The sequence below is a fragment of the Mastomys coucha genome, unplaced genomic scaffold, assembly GCF_008632895.1.
Source record: "Mastomys coucha isolate ucsf_1 unplaced genomic scaffold, UCSF_Mcou_1 pScaffold7, whole genome shotgun sequence".
Classification (NCBI taxonomy): Eukaryota; Metazoa; Chordata; class Mammalia; order Rodentia; family Muridae; genus Mastomys; species Mastomys coucha.
This window is the reverse complement of record NW_022196913.1, coordinates 64,501,473-64,508,390: the sequence shown is the minus strand read 5'-3', so window position 1 is coordinate 64,508,390 and position 6,918 is coordinate 64,501,473. Positions and strand designations below refer to the sequence as shown.

The following is a 6,918-nucleotide window of genomic DNA, read 5'->3' as shown; positions in this document are numbered from 1 at the left end:
GTGTGACGACGACGGCATCTTGCCTGAAATACTGACAGCATGGCACACAGAGTCCCCAGCCTAGCCTGAGGTGACAATTCTCCTTCGGCAGCCTGCATTGTGCCTTATAGCACTATAGAAACCAGTTGGAGGGCTTCCTGCTCAGTCCCTTTAATTTCTCTATGCCCTGCAACCATACTGTACAATGTACAATAACAGGGTCTTAAAATTTGGTTCTGGCATGCAGCCAACGGCACTGACACGTATCTGTATTGTTTCGGTGGCCAAGAACCCTTCCGAAGGGAGAGCACCCTGGAAAGCTCCACCCACACAGATCTTGGCGTTTTTCTAATTATAACCCCCTGGGTAGGAGTGTCCTTAACAACTTCCCTATGCTCTGAGAATCCTGTCTAGAAAAGTTTGTCTTAGTCACCGTTCTTTTGCTGTGAGGAGATCCTATCACCAAGACAACTTATAGAAGAAAGGACTTAATTGGACTTAGTTTCAGAGGGTGAGCCCATGACCATCATGGTGGGGAGCGCTTCAGTAGGCAGGCATTTGTTGGTGCTGTATATCTCACATCTTATCTTCAACCACAAAGCAGAGGGTTGGGAAGACTAAACCTGGCATTGGCTTGTGAAACCTCAAAGCTCACCCCTAGGGACACGCCTACCTCAACAAGGCCACGCCTCCTAATCCTTCTTAAGCAGTTCATTAAGCAGAAAGCAAAAATTCTAATGTGTCAGGTAATGGGGGGCGTTCTCAGTCAACCAACCACAAGTTGTCTCTTGGAAAAACAAAACCTAGAACATTTTCCATCTCAGCATTGGGATTACAGGTGTGACTCCAGTCACTGCTCAAGTGTTTATTGTTTAGAGTTTATTCAGGAAATGCTCAGTGTAGATCAGGCTTCCTTACCTAGAGAGGAAAATGGGGAAGCCTTGAAAGAGAGATTCTTCTTCAACTGTTGCTAGCCCTAGCCACGTGTTAAGAAAGGGAGGCTTAAAACGCGTGATTGACACCAGTGTTCAGGGTCAGAATTTAGGACCGTGCATGGCAATAACCAACGATCGGTAAATGCCGCCAGAGTTAAGAATTCGGAGACAGAGATCGGAAGGGCTCCATGAGTTCGAGACCATCCTGGTCCATACAGAGAGCTCCTGACCAGCCTGGGCTACATAGTGAGAGCTGTCCCGAAAGACAAAATCCTGCTTCACGGCCACCTCAGGGGTCACCGTTTGCTTTGTGGCGGGCAGGGAGGACTGTGGGGCGGAGAGCAGGCGGAGGAGGGCGGTGCCGAGGGGCCGGGGCTAGGGCTGCGGCTCCGCCGGAAGTGCCCGCCCGCCCGCCTGCCCGCCCGGGGCGTCCTCGGAGGAGACCGCGCGGACGAGCCGACCGAGCGTCTCGCTGCCCCGCAGGTGAGCTCTCCCGTGGGATGCAGCGCGGCCGCCGCCCGCGACTCTGCTACCGCTCCTCGCTTCTCGGCCGCCTCCTCCTCCCCTCGCCTACCTCGCTTCTCCGTCCCTCCCTCCTCGTCCTCCCTCTTCCCCTCTCCTCCGACTGTCTTGCCTCTGGTCCTCTCCTCCCTTTCTTTCCCCCTCCTCCTGCCCTCGTCCCGCCCCGGCAGACCCTGCAAAGTGGTCCCTGAGTCCCCCGGGTCCAAGGTCTGTCGCCAGCCACCGGCAGTCGGCTTTCTAGGATGCTCCTTGCCTGGGTGGACCACCCGAACAACTTTTGCTCTGTTCTGGAAGCAGTCGCTGGGATTTGATACTCTTTTCTACACTGTATTTAAAAGTGTTAAAGGTTATTTTGAAAATGTAAAACAAGGTCGGGAAACAACCCAGTTTTGAAGAGTTCTTTCTAGCAATTTACGAATAGTGAGGTCAGGAAAGTCAGTATGTGTGAGCTAGCTTCTTCCAGGTATCATCTCAAAGTGTGCTAACTTTTTTTTTTTTTTGACTTTCAAGGCTTGAGGCTTTCTTTGTCTGGTTAGGGCTCTCAGGGCCTTACACTTTTTTTTTCACACACTGAGGGACATTCATTCTTTAGGAGCGGGAGTGAAGTGCACACCAGTTTGCTGATTGAGCATGGTATGAATGGCCATCGCTTGGGTCACTTGGACAGTTGTATTTCCGAAGGTGAGGGCTGGAGGCTTGGAGAGCCACAAGCCTTGCCATTGGGCGTCCCGGCTATTGCTACCCATCTTAGAGAGGAGTTCAGCCAAGTCCCAGCTACTGGCAAGAGTCATTTTCCTTTGCAAATAGAAAGCCGAAGTCAGCACCTGAAAGTGTTGGTGGATAGTAAATGGAATTCTTAGGAAATGTTAAGAAAATATGTTGGGTTTTAAGCCTAATTCTCTCTCTTAAGGAACGATTATTACATTCTGCACATTTTTTCACATTTGTACAATTTTGCACATTTAAATGAATGAGTTTTGTAAAAAAAAAAAAAAAAAAAAATGGAAGAAATGTTGTTTGCATGGCAGCCTGGGGCTGGGGCGGGGGTGATGGGATGGGACAAACTGTGGCCGAATTTATTGTTGTTAAACCTTGAAGTCCATCTGCTTTTTAATTACTGGTGACTAGCCTGGTTCCTGGTGGGGGATGGGAAGGATTCACATTTGTTTGCTTTTAGGGGTAGGTCACAAAGAGCAGTGAGCTCTTTGTGTTTCACAGTCACTTCCAGCAGGGAGGGCCTGCCAGTGTCCTGTGAAAGTACCCCAGTGGTAAAGACTGAACGTGGGAATAGGCCGCTCTGAGGCACTTGGAGGGGAGGAGGAGGGGGCTTGCAGGAAACCTGGTCCTGCAGAGTAGCCCTGAAGTCCTGGGGAGCTGAGGGGAAGGGAGCAAGGTTGTGAGAGACTGCTCTTCCCTTTACATCTTTACATGCTTGCCTTTTTTTTATTTTTCTCTTAAAAAATTTTTTTTTTAAAGATTGGTGTACTTTAAGACCTAACTGAAAAATGCCATCCCATAATTTCTTTTTTAAAGCATTTCTAGGTTGGGAAAAGAAAACAATAAAGGCAGGCAGAATGGGCCTAGCATGCTTTTCCTTTACTGCCAAGGCCCCGTGTGGAGTGTGAGTTCACTCCCCTGCATTCTGAAGGAGCCAGGTGTGATACTCCGACTTGTGACCCCAGCTGGGGGGACAGAAGCCCCGGAGTGTCTGGCCAGCTGAATCAGTGACGTCCAGGTTCACTGCAAGACAGAAAGCCCTAGGGGAAGATGCTGGTCACGGAGGCATCATGTGTTTGCATGTCAACATGTACAAGCATAGTACACACACAGACACACACAGGCTTTAGCTTTAATCTTAGAAACTGCGAGAGGTATTGAACACTTTAAAAATCCGTTGACAGTTTCACACCTAAAAATATTCTCAAGGGACCCTAGGCAGTTTTGCTTTCCAGGTTTTTGAAGTTATTGGTGAGACTTAGCCTGAAGTTTTAGGGTGTTTCCTGATCCAGTCTCATGCTTTGGGGGGTGCTGACCCCTGAGAGCCTGACCCATGCATCTTTAAAGACTGTCACAGCTGGCGTAGCTGTGGTCTGCTGTTTGCATCCTTTCTCTGATCGTTCCCTTCATTCCCAAAGCCTGCATCCCCCTGCATCCCCCTCTGCATGTTAGTACCCTCTATGTGGATGCCATGGATGGTACTTCTGAAGAATTTGTACTTTAACTGTGGTTGCTGGTATGTCAGAGAAGGTAAGGGCATGCCTCAGACCTTCCTCTTAATTCCGGGTACATTTCCTGTCTGGTCTGCTTCTATCACACACGGTTTTTACTTAGTGCAACTTGTGTTCAGAGCCTGTGCCTTGCCCGTTCTATTTTTTTGTGTGGCTTATGCGGGTTTCATTTGGGCCTGTGCTGAAGGCTTGCTGTTCCTGTAGTTACAATCTGCCCGTGTACCAAACTGTGCTTGGGATAGATAGTGGGATCAGTGATATTGGCCAAACCCCCATCCCCTCAGGCACACCAGTGACTATCTGACAGGAAGCATGCAGATTTTTAGCTCCCACCTGTATTAATTCTGTCGGGATTTTATGGCCTTATAATACACTTGGTGGGAAGCAAATGAAGTTTGGATGCTTCACATGCACTGTATGTGAATATAACACCATGCTCATGATGTGCCTGGCTCCCCTGCGGCTGGATGACAATGTTTTTCTTCCCGTACCCTCTGGGATGCTGGTGCCCAAAGGAGACAGCTGGTCCTCTGCTGTTTTACATCTGATCCCCACGAGGCCAGGTGGGAGCATTTTCTCTTAGTTCTGTGGTTAAATCTTCGCTTGAAGGTGAATGTTTTCCTTGATAGTCTCTCTTTAGGCGTCACAGCTGCTCAGACAACAGACCCCAGTGGTGCTTGTTAGTTTTGGTCCACTGTATACAAGCTAGGGTCATCTGGGAAGAGGGACGCTCAATTGAGAAACACTTTCATCTGATTGGGCTGTAGGCAAGATTGATGTGGGAAGGCCCCACCCACTATGGGAGGGGGCTATCCCTGAGCAGGTGGTTCTGTGTGGGAAAAGAAAGCAGGCCAAGGGCTGGCGAGATGGCTCAGCGGGTAAGAGCACTGACTGCTCTTCCGAAGGTCCTGAGTTCAAATCCCAGCAACCACATGGTGGCTCACAACCACTTGTAATGAGATCTGACGCCCTCTTCTGGTGCTGTCTGAAGACAGCTACAGTGTACTTATGTATAAAAATAAATAAATCTTTGGACCGGAGCAAGTGGACGATGATGGCACAATTTCTCTGTCTCTCTGGGGTGGAGACTTTTCTCAACTACTTTGTTCTTTAGGTGGCAGCCTCTAGCAGGGGCAGCTTTTCTACTTCATGATGCACACAACACAATAGCTGTATTAAACAAGGAAACCATAAAATGCTATGGAATGCAGCTCCCCCTCACCCCACCCCCCAGACAGTGTTTCTCTGTGTAGCCCTGGCTGTCCTGGAACTCAGAAATCCACCTGCCTCTGCCTCCCAAGTGCTGGGATTAAAGGTGTGCGCCACCACTGCCCGTCGGAATGCAGCTTTAAGGCTGCTGGAGTCTCAGACTCTCTCTCTTCCGTTGTATATGTTTTTACCATTTTGCTTTTATATTAAAAACATGTTCATCAAGGGAGAGTGAAATTAGGAAAATGGGGGGGGGGAACTGTCCTAGGTCATAGAACTTCTCTGTGTCCTTGCTTTTATGCATTTTCTATTTATAATATAGGAAAATATATTCATGCACTGGATGTTTTAGAGTTTTTTTATGTTGTTTGTTTGTTTTCCCCAGCAAAACCTGGAACCTTCTCCATTGGCTGCTCTGTAACTTTTCGCCCTACAGTTCATACACTGGTGATTTTTTTCCCCCTAGGTTAGTTAGCACTGATTTACTCCTGCTAGTGATTTCTCTGTGTTGGTAAGCTCAGCTGGGTGATTTCTCCCTACGGTACTGGCCAGGGCTGCAGTCCTTGGGGAATTTAACTTGGGAGGCAAAGGCTTCAAGATGGCTCATCGACTGTGACCAGTGTTTAAAATGGTTGCCTTGCTGACTTCTTGCAGGGACAGGATTTTTATTACTAGTCAAATAATTGATTTGTCTGGTGTTCCCGGCAGCAGAACGGTCTCCTCCTGATGCTGGTATTGAGACGGCAGACATGCTACTAGGTTACTAGGTTTTTTCCTATGCTTGTGACCCCTGCCCCACCCCCACCCTCCTGCTTTGCTTTTGCTGATGTCGGGGGCTGCTCCGGGTTCATTCTGATGAGCCCGTTAGCCTTGCCTGCACGTGTGCAGTCTGATCAAGACAAGAGACGAGCCTTAGACTACACAGCTGCTTTAAACAGAGCCATGTCACGTTTTTCGTTTCTTCCTCAAGAAGCGAACAGAAAGCCTGCCCATGTAGCTGGGGGTGGGAGGACAGTCTGCTCTGTACAGAGGAGTGGGGGTGGTAACTCTGGAAGAAAGCCAGGCGGCCAGGAAAGAGCTCGGAAAATGAACCAAACCTCAACTCCCAAATGGCAGAGAACTAGAAATAGTCCCCAAAGATTAATGGGTCACTTTCTCAGGTGGCTAACCAGATTCCATGCTGACCCCATCTGAAGGGAGCTAACAGGAGCAGGTGTAGCCTCCAGCCTTCCTTAATGTCTCTGGGCTCCATGTCTGCTTGTGGCCAGAATCCTGGAATCTCATGGGTTTACCTTGAGTCAGAAACTTTACACTTTCAATAGTTCTAATGCTGGCCCCAGTGACCACACTAAAGAACTGTTAACCTAAGTCGGGAGAGATGGCTCAGCCATTAAGAGGACTTGTTGCAGCCGGGCAGTGGTGGCGCACGCCTTTAATCCCAGCAGTTGGGAGGCAGAGACAGGTGGATTTCTGAGTTCGAGGTCAGCCTGGTCTACAGAATGAGTTCCAGGACAGCCAGGGCTACACAGAGAAACCCTGTCTCGAAAAAACAACAACAACAACAAAAATGAGTTCTTGTTGCTTTTGCAGAGAGGGCCTGGGTTTGGTGTCCAGCACTGCATGTTGGCTCACAACCACCCTTAACTGCAGTTCTAGGGGATCTGATGCCCTCTCTGACCTCTGAGGGCACCAGGTATGCACAAAGGCTTTTTGGGTTTGGGTTTTGCTTTTTTATTTATTGATTGATTTTGTCCTTTTCTAAATAGCACAGGGTCCTTGGAGGACTGAGCATTAGCCCTGTGGGTGTTGTGAGCAGCATAGACTGTTTGCAGACACTAAGTCATTCATGATAGGGATTGAATCGTCCCTAGAAGCGGGTATCCACTAGGGCTTCTGGCATGAAGGGACTAGTATGCCAGTAAAGGTCAATACTGTGCTTATTAAAACTTTCTCATGGATACAGAGTGGGGGCTGTTTTGTTTTGTGAAAGAGACTCCTGGGTAGCTTAGGCTAGCCTAGAATTCACAATCCTTCCTCATCCTCCT

General features: G+C 48.7%; 1 protein-coding gene across 1 annotated transcript in view; it reads left to right on the top strand.

Annotated features, from left to right (window-relative positions):
* The first annotated feature begins 1,266 nt into the window (after positions 1-1,266).
* Positions 1,267-6,918, top strand: part of Golm1 (golgi membrane protein 1) — a 39,643-nt gene continuing 33,991 nt past the window's right edge. Inside the window, exon 1 of the mRNA XM_031359502.1 lies at positions 1,267-1,397. The gene's annotated coding sequence lies outside the window, so the exon portion shown is untranslated. The remainder of the gene's footprint in view (positions 1,398-6,918) is intronic.